The sequence below is a fragment of the Hibiscus syriacus genome, unplaced genomic scaffold, assembly GCF_006381635.1.
Source record: "Hibiscus syriacus cultivar Baekdansim isolate YM2019G1 unplaced genomic scaffold, ASM638163v2 tig00110540_pilon, whole genome shotgun sequence".
NCBI lineage: Eukaryota > Viridiplantae > Streptophyta > Magnoliopsida > Malvales > Malvaceae > Hibiscus > Hibiscus syriacus.
This window is the reverse complement of record NW_024062772.1, coordinates 96,185-111,231: the sequence shown is the minus strand read 5'-3', so window position 1 is coordinate 111,231 and position 15,047 is coordinate 96,185.

The window sequence follows — 15,047 nt, the reverse complement described above, 5'->3', positions numbered from 1 at the left end:
GTCTAATATTCTTGATGAGTTAGACTCCCCTAATATTGAGCATTGAAAATTGAAATTTATCGGATATTATACAGTCTTAGAGAAATACTCTATGTAAATTGAATAACAAAAATGATGAAGTTAGTTTTATTAGTGTATTTGTCTTTATTTTAGGCGAATCAGTTATATCGTGAAAGTCTACTAAATACATGTGTATCGTTCTCTCCAATATAAAATCATTGTTTATCGCTCTCATTCTAATTAGACAAGAAGCCGAATGACTTATGAATTTATTGGCATAAATTATTTTGCGATGGAAAGATAATTATTTTTGTCATACCCCGATTTTTATTGGTTTTGAGTTAAATTGAATTTTAATTAATTATGAGGACCAAATTGTAAAAAAAATTGAAAACTTGAGGTCAGTGACTTAAACTGAAATTATTCCAGCAGTCTTTAATTTTGAAAAAAAATAGGGGATTGGTGGGATTGAACCCGTGACCTACGGGAAGAATGAATGGTGACCCAAGCCCTACAGTTTAAGCTAGACACTGTTCTAATATATTTTATTAAAAATATGTTTTATAGTTACTTAGCCTAGATTTTAAATTTCATATCATCTCTTTCTCATTGGATTGGAACCAAACTTAAAAAAATAATAAAAAAAATAATTTGGAAAGATTTCCCAAACCCGTAGCCCCTCCGTTCATTGATCTTCGGTCGATGGTGGACTGCACCGCCACCACCATTTTGTTCCCCGTCGTCCTTCAATCAAAAGCCCTCTGTCAATTTGTCGAAAGTCGATGTCGTTCGTCGTAAATCGACGATTGTTTGCTCGTCAAAAACCTAAAATCGTCGATTCTTCTCCTTGCAATTCTGGCCACCACTGGTGACCATAGGCCCCGATGCCACCACTGTTCGACTCTTCATCCCACGCCGAGCAAAACTCAACAGACTTCTCTCCGTCTAATCCCACCGTTTGTCATGAATCAATCGAGAAATCCTCGTCGAAAAGCTTCATCCGCCGTCGTGGTTTTCATAATTTTCATACCGACTCCGTTGTCGGTTGGCCTCATAGCCACTGCCATCAGGGTCCCCGCTCAGTTCTAAACATAACCCAATTGGTACCATTCCCTCCAGTCGTTTTTTTCGTCCGCCATCGGGGTAAGCTTCAGTTGTTTTTTATTTAATTTTCGTCGAGTTTTGGTTGATTTCTGGACTTATCTGAGTTGTGTGTGATGTTTGGTTACTCTCAGAGTGTTCGGTCGCCGTAATTATCCCCATCACACGCACCGCCATGTGACACCGTCGCGCGTGTGCATCATCTTCCGTCGAGTTTGTGTAAACTGAGTCAACTCGTTGACTGAGCCAACGCGTTGACTTTGACCCAAACAATCAAAATTTCTGAAAACTTCTATTATATGTTTTTCGACGTCCTGAGTCCAAATCCGTAGTCTGTTTTGCCAAATTTGAACACAATAAGCTATTTTTAGCTTTTTATCTTTTGACTCGAATAGTTTTCCCTTTAAGTTTCATTTTTGACGTAATTTGTTTTTCTATGTATCCGAGACATTTAGGGACTTTGACTTTAAGTTCAAGGGAGACCAAATGGAATTTAATTGATTGATTGGCGTGGCTTGAAAATCAAGGTAATACTTTACTACCTTTTGAAAATTTTATCGTACTTATTGATAATTCCATGAATGAAAAAGATCGGTCTTGTGTTTATTGAGGATTCTGAAAATAATACTCAATACGGTATAAAGGCAGTAAATTGAGTAAGACTCGATGGACTCGTGTAAGGAACTAGAAGATTAATGAGAAATAATCTCAAGTTTTGTGGTTAATTGGTAATTCAAGTAACCTAAGAATCTGTAAACTCTGATTTCTTCTGTAAAAAGGTTAAATGCTTAAAATACTTGGAAAAGAAATTATGAAAATACTCTTATTAGGTAAAATTACGAGAATACCCTTATGATGTAAAAAGACGAGAATTGTGCCCAAAGTGGAAAATAACCTTGGAAAGCATACTCATAGTTATGTTTCTAAGCAAACGCCTGAAGACTAAACTAACCAAGGTATCAGTTATGTTTGAATAGTTCGAAATCGATGAATTATATGATAAGACTAAATCGAAAGAAAATGACTAGAATAACCCTGTGTACTGAAATGACCCAAATACCCTAAGGTGGCGTTTGGTTCGCTGGAATGTTTATGAGGGAATTGGAATCTGCCAGGAATTGGAATCCAATTCCATATTCTGTTTGGCTGGCAGGAAATTGAATTGGAATCTAATTCCATATTCTGTTTGGTTCGCAGACATGTCATATGAATTTGATTTCAGTAATGTAAAATGACATGATTGTCATTCTTGTTTTTTTCTTAATTTTAATTTGTTTTATAAATTACATATAGCAATATATTATAAAAATTTTAATTTTATTGATTGATTATTCAGTTCAATAAATTATAAAAATCATGCTAATAAACATCATAAGTTAAAATCATCCCAATTAGGGATGACCATGGGTCGGTTTTTGGTTCACCCGACCCGATAACAAGGGAACCTCCATCCGAGACCCGACCCGACTAAAATAAAGTTTCACCCAACCTAACCCGAATATATGAATTAGAAACCCGACCCGAAATAATAAAAAAAAATTATTCAATAAAAATAGTGACTTAATTGAAAAAAAGTTATATATAGAGGGGTATTATTGTAATTATTCCTAAATATATAAGGTAAAATTATATATTTTTTGGGTCAGGTCGAGTCGGGTATTTTTCACCCTAAACCTGAACCCGACCCAACCAAAATAAAGTTTCACCCGACCGGACCTGAATATATGAATTATAAACCCGACCCGACCCGACCTGAAATAATAAAAAAATTATTTTTATTCAATAAAAATAGTAACTTAATTGAAAAAATTATATATATATGAGTATTATTGTCATTATTCTTAAATATATAAGGTAAAATTATATATATATTTGGGTCGGGTATTTTTCACCCTAAACCCGAACTCGACCTGACCCGAATATCACACTTAAAAAAACCGACCGACCCGACCAAAATAAAGTTTCACCCGACCCAACCCGAAATTTAAAAAATATTTTTATTCAATATATGAATAAGTTACCAAAAGATTGATGAGGGTAGTATGGTCAAATTTCAATTCCCTCTAACAAGGGAATTGAATTCCATCATAGAATGGATGGAATTCACTTTCCCTCATTTAATGGAAAGTTGAAGTCATGAGGGATTCCAATTCCCCTAAATTCTAAGGTATTCATGCGAACCAAACGCCACCTAATGATCTGGTTTAAGAAAATGTTTGTAGGCAAGTTTTGAAAGTACCAGTGAAGTATTAAACAGTGTTATCAAAATCAAACCGGATCGGTCGGTTGTACCGAGAATCAGTTGCATGTTCAGTCCGATCAGTCTCTAAAACCAATTTTACAATGAACCATTTGGGAACCGGCAAAACTGGTGTGAACCGACCGATTCAACACGGTTCACACGGTTCTTGGTTTTTGTCCTCAGCAGGCGTGGAGCATGCTTGGAATGGGCACATAATGGGACTTGATTAAAAGGCATGGGCAAAGGATGTGTTTGATTAAAAAAATGGTGCTCCTGCAACTTTAATGCTCCGACCAAGCGTGGGTTTTAATAAATAAAAAATTAAATCAGGTCGGGTCGGGTTAGATTTTTTTAATTGTCTATCGGGTTGGGTATGATCAAGTGAAATTATAATTTGATCGGGTTGGGTCGGGTTACGGGTGGAGTACCCTTTCTTATCGGGTCGTGTTGTCCAAAAACCCGACCCATGCTCATCCCTACTTAAATATTATGTTGTAGTTGATTTGAATCATTTTGTTTCACTTGATTTTATGGTATTTAACTTATATATGTTATGACTTGTGATATTTTTATACCTTTTAATATTGTGAACTTAAAAAAAGTGTTATATATATATATATATATATATATATATTAATATTACTTTGAATATTATGTAAAATTTTAAAACAAATATTATTTTATATAAATCGATTCAACCACGGTTGAACCAGTGAACCAGTACCTTCACCGGTTTAAGGTCCAGTCCGGTTTTAAAAACATTGATATTAAATATTTTAACGACCCCTAAAAGTTATAGAGACGACCAAAGTACGTCGGTTATCTTGGAGATTGCTGCAATACATAAATAAAATAAATACCATCGAAATACGTATAGTTCCTCAAGATCCGTTCAACGATAGTTCTAAAGATGATCAGTTCGACTAGTATTGTCAGTATTATAGTGTGAATATTCTTTAAGTGTTTTATTTGAGTGGTTGATAGGTATTACGGTATTGGTTATCTTGGAGATTGCTCAATACATAAATAAATAAATACCACGAAATACGTATAGTTCCTCAAGATGTTCAACGATAGTTCTAAGATGATCATTCGACTAGTATTGTCAGATTATAGTGTGAATATTCTTTAAGTGTATTTATTTGAGTGGTTGATAGGAATTACGGTATTGGGATTTGTTCAGCTTTAGTTGACCCAATATCCTGATAAATCGAGATGAATCTTGAATACCATAAATCATCATCTCACCCTTATTGGATTAAGTTTCTAGAAATCCACAAGAAATCAAAGTGTCCGAAATATCATTGATGGCCTAAATAATGGAATCCCTATGGTTATATTTGAAAATCTTAATGTATTCTTATGTAAAAGTTCCTAAATACCTTTATGATACACCTGAGATCCTAAATGGTTCTAAAGTATCAATCTCTAAATGTTGTTTAGATCCGATAACAATTAAACCTTTTAATAGGGACCTCGATCCTTGAAATCCAATCAATTTTACGTAAGTTCATACTTTTTATTCGATAATTTCCAAGTGCCTTCAAAAAATATATAGTTCCTTTAGTTTGTCCCTATTAACAAAAATATTTAAGTACGATTTATGATATATGGTTTTTGATTTCTACATAAGGTACAATTAGCTCATGATTTCTAATATTTCTATCTGATGTGTTTTATTGGGGTACTGTTTGGGTAGGTGTCTGGAGACTCTAAGGTTCAGCTAGCTGGTAAATCATTTCTGTTTTGATCATTCATATTGGACTCCTAAATCCTAGGGGTCTAGGGTAAGTCCATATGGATGTTTGTTCTGGGGTATTGCATTTGGTGTACGGTTGAGGGAAATTATGTATTTTGAATAAAAACTCAACTTCTAATTTATGTTTTATGATATTATTGTTTCTATCTGAAATTGTTTATTGTGGTATTGATTCAGTAGGATTCTAAAGTCTTTGAGGTTCAGCTAGCTGGTAAATCCTTTATGTTATGATCATTCATATTGGATTTCTAGATCCTAGAGGTTTAGGGTAAGTTCCTTATGGATGATGTCCTAAGGAATTTCAAATAGAGTATTCGGATTGAGGGTACTATAGTGATTTTGAAATAATAATTATTTTAAACTAAGGTTACATTTTATTATTGTTTTGAAAGAACACACTAGACGTTGTTCAATATCCTGAAACTGGTTTTTTGAACGTTTCCTATGAGCTATAAGCTACTTGTCTGTTATCCGAAGAAATATCAGTGGAACCTCAACTCATCACGGAAATGTAATGCTACCAATGAGAAAATTTCAAATGTTTCCTATTTATCTATATTTCTTTTAGCATCTTTTGGTAGTTTTGTATTACTGAGTTTACCACTTACTATTTCAGGTTAAAAGAATAAATTCATGCATCTATCAACATCAGTAATTGGAGTTCCTTCGATTTTTTGTAGAGTACAATACAAGTGTAATTAGGGTGCATATATGTCATATTTGATTTTTTTATATTGAGTTTAGAACTTAATTGATTTTAATTCTGTTTATAATATATAAATGATTTTTTGAAATTGTATTTTATTAAATTATTTTATGATTTTATATGTTTTAACAAAAAATTTAATTTATCTTAAATTTTAATGTGGGTCACTCCGATAACATTAATATGATATTTTAGATTAGATCAAGTTATCTATCGATATGAGAGTGTTCCATATTTGATTACCTCCTAAAACTAATTAAGGAAAAAAGTAAACAAAGTTGGGGAGTCATTTAATATTATTTTAAAAGAATTAACGGAATCTTTGACATCCTATTTGATTTGGGATAAGGGAAAGGGAAAATAGAGCAAAATATCGTGTCGGATATATATCGCGAGAAGAAGAGAGATATTGAGTGATTTGTTTTTCACTCACAATCAAATCGAATTTTCTCGTTTTAACAAAAAAAAGTCGCACGTCAACTCGCTGTGACGCGATATAAACGGTTCTCATCAGACGAGTTTTTGTATTTATTATATATATATATATATATGAAAAAAAAGGGAAGCTGGAATCACATGAGACGCTCCTTTTCATAATTATGGTGTGGGTTCCACTGACAGGAACAGTTTGAAACTTATACTTCTTTTATTTTATTTTATTCTAGTTTAAACTATATATTTAATACTTAAATTATTTATTTTAATATTTAAATTTTTATTTATTTATTTATTATTTTATTTTAATACTAAAGTTAAAAATTTAATAAACAGTTCTGACATTTTATGGCTAAATTATATAATTCATCACTTAACTATATTATCACTCCTATTTTGGTTATTAAAGTTTAAATTTTTTTAATTTAACTACTTACTTTCAATCACTCATGTTTTAATCACTCTAATTTATTTTATTAATAATATCTTGTGACATCATATTTTTAATTATTTTATTAAAATATAATTAAAATAAAAAATTAAATTTGAATGTTAGAGTGATAAAATTAGGAGTAATTTGAATGTTAAGTAATTAAATTAAAAATTAAACTTTAATGACCAAAATAGGAGTGAAAAAATAATTGAGCATGAATGATGTAATTTACCTATAAAATGCCAAGTTGTAACAATTCCGATAAGCTTTTAAGGCAGTTACTAAAATGCAACAAAAATTAAACGTTAAATCTAATTTTGAAAGAAAATTAAGTACTAAAATAGACTAAGATTAATAGTTTAGATACTCAATGCGTAATTTACCCTTTATTTTATTTAATGGGTCAATGAGTCAGGGATAAATAGAAGAGTGGTTATTTTCCTAAAACTTGTAATAAAGGATTGATCTATTTTATCACGCCAACTCTTGCATCAATCTAATGACCAAAAATATCGATCTTTTTTTAATAAAGACAAAAGAAATTGACTTCTCTCATCGAAAGATCGATCCTTTTAAAGTAACGATAATTAATTATTTAAAAAAACATGTTTCCTTTAAGAAAATGATTTATCTCTCGTGATGTAAAAGTTATTTTCTTCGTAGATAACGACTATTTTACAGCATAACGCTATAACTCATCTCATAAAGGACTAGAAACTTATTTCACACTATATAAACTACTCAAGAACACTTGAAGAAGATTATTACACCTATACAAGTTTGTAAAATTTCATCGAATATCTTTTGTATTTATTATCTGTGAGCTTCATCTTTGTAGATAATCACCTAAAGTTATATCTCTTGTTTACGCAAATCTAATCTTGTAAAAGAAAACGACTCTAATCCAACTATAGAAAAAACGGAAGTGGTTATATCTTAACTATTGTTAGTTGGCCGATCGAACTAACAAATGATATTAAAATCTCATCTCTATCGAAGTTCTCACAACCAAAAGTAAAGATCATCAAACTCAAAATAGGTTGATTCAAGAAAGATGACTATCGTTAAGGAGATTTTTTCTTTGATCCATTAGTTAAATTAAACTGATTAAATAATTATATAAATGATAATTAAAAAATTAAAATAAATTTAAAAATGTCACGTCAGTTCTATCGTTAAGTTTTTAACGGTAGATACTAAAATGAAACAAAAACTAAACTTTAAATATGATTTTGTAAAAAAAAATTAAAAATCCATGTACTAAAACAAACCAAAAGTGAAACTTTAAGTACTAAATGCTTAGTTTACCTAATAATAAAAGATAACTGATAATATATCAAACATATTATTTTATTATTTTATGAAGATGAAAGATAGATTGCCAATGAGATCTCATGATACTTTCCCACTATTTTATTTTAAAAAAACGCTTATATCACAAATATATGAAGTATATTATATTTTTTATTTCAGTACCTAAAGTATTTTTTGATCAAAATAAATATATAAATTTATTTTTTTGGTCAAAATAGGTACCTAAAGTATTTTTTTTGTCAAAATTAATATCTAAAGTATTCATTTTTTATCTAAGTATCAAAGTATTCTTTAAATAATGTCATGTTGATTTTTTAGAACTTAGATAAAATAAATAAATACTTTAGATATTTGTTTTAACCAATAATATTTTAGGTATCTATTTTGATCAAAAAAATTTAGATACTTAGGGTCCGTTTGATTTTAGAAAAATATAAATTATTTTCATAGAAAATAAAAAAAATTAAAGAAAACGTGTTTTGTTGTAAAGTTGGAAAATGATTTCTGAAAAATAAAAAAACAAAGTGAAAATATGAAAACATAAAAAAAATATGTTTTTACTATTTTCATTAAAACTATTTTGAAAATTCAAAAAATAAAAAAACATTATATCTAGATTTTTAACTTAACTTACACATGTTTAAATCACTCTAACAATAATTTTTTGATTTAATGGCATTTGAAACCCTCACACTTTTGTAAAAATATCAATATGGTCCCTAAATTTTTTTACACTCAATGTAATCCTTAAATTAATTTATTTTAATAATTAATTTTTTAGTATTTTTATATTTAACTTAGTGAAATCTTAATAATCATTCATATTTTATATTTTTAATTTAAATAAATTTTTAATTTTTAAAAAATTAGTAAGTCCTCAAACTTTCTAAAATAATCAATTAAGTTCATCTACTATATCATCGTCCATCGAGTACTGCCACAAAAGTATTGTGGACTATCACATCAATATTATAGATTATCAAGTTTGTGAATTGTCATGTAAACGTCGTGGCAATCAACGTTTGATTTTGTTGTTCAAAGTGTTAGATTATTTTTTTCTAAGTTTAACAATCATAGTTGGTGCAAAAAAATAAGTTTAGGGACTATACTAATTATTTTTTCCAACAATTTGAGAGTCTCAATTACCACTAAACATATTTTTTATGTTATTAACACTTTTGTGTGCTATTACTTATAACAATATTTTTATTTTTTTTAATTAAATTAATGTATAATATGCATTAATATTATTTTTATTATAAATTAAATAAATTTTGTGTCATGAATTCCTTACCAACTTTATTATGTTTATATTTGTATCACTCGTATGTTAACTTTATGTAATATTTTTAATAATTATAATCTGGTTTAATTATTTAATAACTATTATTTTTTATTTCTATTCTAAAAAATAGATATCAAATATATTTTAGTATTTTAGTTTTAAATTCAAGTTTTCATTTATATTAGCCAAAACATGTTTTTCAATTTAAAAAAAAATTAAAATAAAAAATATTTTCTAAAAAAAACAAAAACAGAAAATAAAAATAAAAAATTTATTTTTCGAATCGGATTAATGATATATAATTTTTGGGTCGAGTTAAATTTGAATGGAAGATACATATTTTTCAAGTCGGGTTTATACAAAATAAATATTGAACAATGTTCATGTATAGTGTTTTTTCTGGGATTTTCCCGTTTGGCATTTGCTTATTTGCATTTAATGATGTGATTCTCTACAAAATTGAATAAAAAGCAAAGTTGAGGGACCAAAACTGAATAAAATTTGCGTATTTGCATTTCCGGTTATTCCGTGATTCTAACCGCTCTAAGTGTACGTGCGTTACACGGTCACTATTATTGAGTTTCTTGTCTTATTCCGAACAAAATTCAACCGGTTGTAATCTTTCATCGTCGAAGGTGGGGGTGGGACAGAGAGGTAACGCAAGGATTTGACTTTAAATTTTTTATTTATTTTTTAAAAAAAAATTATAAAAGTAGATACCTAAAAGTATAACGAAGAAAATATTAAACACTTATTTTAAACAAAAAATTATAGGCATCAAAAGTTAATTTGAGTTATAATTTAAACACTTGTACCTTTTTTAAGCTCACATAATAATAACCTTTTAATATTTTATAAAGGTAGGTTCGTAAATGAACAAACATTCGGTGAATTGTTCGTATGACGTTCGTTTATGTTATATGACGTTCGTTTATGTTCATTTACTAAGCTAAATAAACGAGTATGAACAAATTTTTATGTTTATTTAATAAATGAATGAACACGAACAAATGTGTGTTTGATTCATTTATATTCATGAACATGCTCGTTTATGAGCTTCTTATCGACTAGTTTGTTTATATTCATGAACAAGCTCGTTATAAGCTCATTTACTTTTTATTTTTTATATTTTAAATATTGGTGAATGTGGGGACTAAATTAAACATATGATAAAATTTAGAGTTTACACTATGAAGTTTAAGTACTAGTGACGTAATTTTACCATTTTTAGTTTGCAAATGAACATGTTCCTAAACCTGTAAATGAACGTGTTCACGAACGCTAAACGAACAAACATGAACACCAGGGACAAACACAAGATTTTATGTTAGGGGGCGAACTTGAACTTATAAAATTCGAGGACGAAATTAAATTTTCAATATAAAATACATAGAAAAATCTAAAATATATTGTAATTTTAAATTTTTAAGGGACGACAGTTCTGCCTAGGTTCATCCCTAATGAACACCTTAAAAAAATATAAACGAACATGATACTAAAACTTAAATGAACACGAACCAAACTTAACACATTTAAAATTAAACAAACAAACACAAACATATTCTTATTTGTTCAAGTTCGATTCATTTACACCCATAAAAAAATTAAAGACTAATTTTAACATTACACCAAACAATAACTTCAATTTTTATATAAACAATTAATTATGTCTTTGCTATTCTCCTATCATTTTTATATGTAAATTACATCATTCATCCATCAATTATCTTTTCACTCTTATTTTGATACTAAAGTTTAAATTTTTTTAATTTAACTACTCAACTTTCAAATTGTTCATATTTTAATCGCTCTAATTTATTTTATTAATATTTTTGTTACATGACATTTTTATTATTATTTTATTAATATATAATTGAAATGAAAAAATAAATTTGAAAGTTAGAGTGATTAAATTATGAGTAACTTGAAAGTTAAGTAATTAAATTTAAAAAATAAAGTTTAGTGACCAAAATAGGATGAGAAGATAGTTTAGTGATGAATGATGCAATTAACCCATAAAAGGTGCCACATGCAAATCACCCGTTAGGTTTTTAAATGCGAGTTACTAAAACGAAATAAAAATTAAACGTTATGTGATTTAAAAAAAATTGAAAAATTAAAACAGACAAAAACCGAGAGTTTATGTATTAAACACATAATTTACCCTATATATAATGTTCACGAAAATCGTTTCGAGTATCAAGAGGACAAAATAAGTTTCAATCAAAGATAAACATAAGATTTTATATTAGAAGGATAAATTTATAAAATTTGAAGAAGGTGAACTTATAAAATTTCAAAATTGAAATCATATTATTAATAAAAAATATTAAAAAATTATTTAAATTACACGAGAATTTAGAAATTTTAAAATGATGCTTATCTCTACCTACTCTTCTTCGATTCTTCCCTGAGTTTGATGGCGATTTTCTTTAGTGACGCGATAGAATCGTGTTGCACTATCAACCATACAATGTTTAAGACAAGTTAGAGGAAGATGCATTGATAAAACAATTACAAAAAAAAGATTAAGTGTAAACTACACCTTTAGTACCCATCTATCACTTTTGTTCCATTTTAATTACTCAAATCATTTTTTAAGGTTTAAATTAACCATTGCCCCTTTAAACTATGCATTTTGTACCGAGTTATCCCCTACAAAGTATTTTTTGAGACTTGTTGTCCCGTAAAATTAAAATAGTTACCTTATTTGTCTCAAACCGTTAACTTCGGTAAAAAACACGAGGGTAAATTATAAATTTAGTTACTCAACTATTCCAGTGATATTGTATTGGTAACTAAACTACTTTTCTCTTTCAAAAACATCACTAAACATATGAGGGAGAAGAGAGCCTTGTTTGATATGCAAAACTCATTGTACCAAAACCCAGTGTTCGACCAGGAGTTTGATATGGAGTCATGATGGTGCATGGCGAGGAGTTTCGAGAATAGTCACTCAACTATTCCGATGGTATTTTTTCGGTCGTCGAAAATAGCCAATCATCATCCGTCACTGATCATCTTTCGTGACACGATCAATACTAAAATGTTTTCATTTCATTCATCTTCCTTACTAATAATTGAGTGTTACATGGTGAAATTTACCCTTTAAATAATTATGTTATTGTAATTAGGGTAAATTAAATCACAAGTCAATCAATTATTACTAATATTACAAATAGTCACTAAAATTCAAAAAGTTACAAAACAAGTCACTTTAGTTATTGGTTGTAACCAACATGTCACTATATCATTAAGTGTGTAATACTCATGTACTTTTAAGTTACAATTGCATGACTTGATTGTTATAATCAATAAATACAATAACCTGATTGTTATAATCGATAAATACAGTAACCCTAAAAGGCTATCTTTGAACATATTATTAGTAATTGGGTAGCCCACTATTCGTGGGGTAGTCACAAGGACTCAATCAATCCTTTCTATAAAAAAGCTCATATTTCATTTAATATTTTTGGAATTATAAATTGTGGGTAGAAATGATAATGAGTTGGATTAAGTAAGATTTTTTTTATTGACTCAAAATTTATCTCTCTCATTTAACACTTGATCTGAATAAAAAAAAATAACATTTTCATTTAATAAAATAAAAATTTAATTAAAAATAACAAAATATAATAGCATAACTATTATCCTTTAGGGTTATGATCCTTACATTATTTACAACTAATACGTTTTACACTGATTTATTAGTCATTAGATTTGAATAAATAAACGACTTAAATTTAATTAAAATTTATAACTCATAAATAAATATTTTTAACTCATAGTAAAATAATATTTTTATTTATAGGGTTAGGGTTTAAGATTTAAGGTTTATGATAGGGTTTTAGAGTTTGAGATTTTAGGGTTTGGGTTTGAGTTTGAAATTGAGATAAAAAAATGATATGTTTTATTGTGAGTTAAAAGATATTTATTTATAAGTTATAAAATTAAATCTAAGTAATTTATTTATTTACATCTAATAATTATAAATTAGTGTAAAACTTATTAGTGTTACATAACGTAAATGAATCATACCTTATCCTTACATATATAATGGTTAATTATACTATTATTCTCGGATCGAGTGAGGGAAGATATTATTTACCCTAAAAATCCATTATTCCCTACAAAATTTGATTCAAACCCAAAAAAAAAAAGTCAATCTTATAAAACTAAATGATATAAGGATCCATTAAGTTTTGGTCAAATTGTAATCCCTAACCGTAGGGCTTAAAAGGCTACAAATTTTGAGTGAGCTGACAAAGGGTAAACCAGAAAGCTTCCACAAAACAGAGAGCAGAGTACTAAAAGTTATCATTATTGCACTCAAATATGGACGGACAATCCAAGCAGCCTGTTATTGCACTTAAATTGTACAATTTTTTTCTTATTAATTATTATTATTTTATTAATCTAGGTAAGTATAAAGTAATATCGGTTTAAAGATAAACTCTTAATCTTTCGACATTGAATGCTTACACCTCTGGTATCTATGATGCTCGAACTTGAATTCTCAAGAAATAATAATAATTCCTTTACCACATAAGCCAATTGATTCGAGCTATTAATTACTATTTTTTTTCATAACATTTACAAAAAAAAAATTAACCCAAAACAAGGAAAAGCTTTGAGATTAAATAAGTTATTGACCGAGTATTATTATTGCAAACTTTCATAAATTGCATGTTTGAGTGATTTATTATGCAGAGTGGTCCTCTAATGAATAGGCTAAGGGATTTTAGGCCCTTTTTGATAATATTCTCATTCTAACAATTGTAGTGATCTGATCATTGATGATTATAAATTAGGGTAATATATATATTTAATATCTAAATTATTAGTTTTGATCCGTTTTAGTATTTAAATTTTCATTTTTTTTCAAAATTATACTTAACGTTTAATTTTTGTTTCATTTTAGAACCCCGCAGTAAAAACTTAACACGTTTAGTACCTTAACTATCAGTTTTGATCCGTTTTAGTATCTAGATTTTATATATTTTTAAAAATTATCGTTAAATTTTGAAATGGTACTAAAATAGAACAAAAATTAACCTTTAAGTACGATTTTGAAAAAAATGAAAGTTTAGATATTAAAATGAACCAAAATTGATAGTTTAAATACTAACATTATGAGACCATTTAGTAGTGAGCTTAGGGGTGTAAACGAGTCGAGTTGAGTTCGAGTATTGCTGAGCTCTACTCAAAAATTCTGAAATGGAACTCAACTCAAAAGCTCGCGAACTTAAAATTTTCAAGTTCAACTCGAACTCGAAATACTGAAATGAAGCTCGTGAGCAGCTCGAAAAAACTCGAAATGAAAAAAAAATTCTTAAACTTAACTCAATTGAAGCCTCAAACTTAAATATAAACTTTAAATACATAAAAATCTTACTGTATTTAAAAAAAATCAATACATAAATATTATCAATAATTTATTAAAAAAATAAATTTTTAATATATTATATTTTCGAACTAATCACGAGTTTTTCGAGTCGAATATTGAGTGACTTGTTTCGACTCGTTAAGAATTCGAGTCAAACTCGAGTTCGAGTCCATTCGATCCGAATATTTATCTAACCTTGATCGAATCGATCTCGAGTAACTTACGATCTATCTCGTCTCATTTATAACCCTAAGTGATCTCAAGTCCTTTACATTAATGACGGCTCACATTGAACTAGGGAAGTACATAACATTCAGATTTGATGAATTTTGATCCAATTCGCTTTTTATAAGAACAATCGTAAAATCCAAACCTAAAGTTGA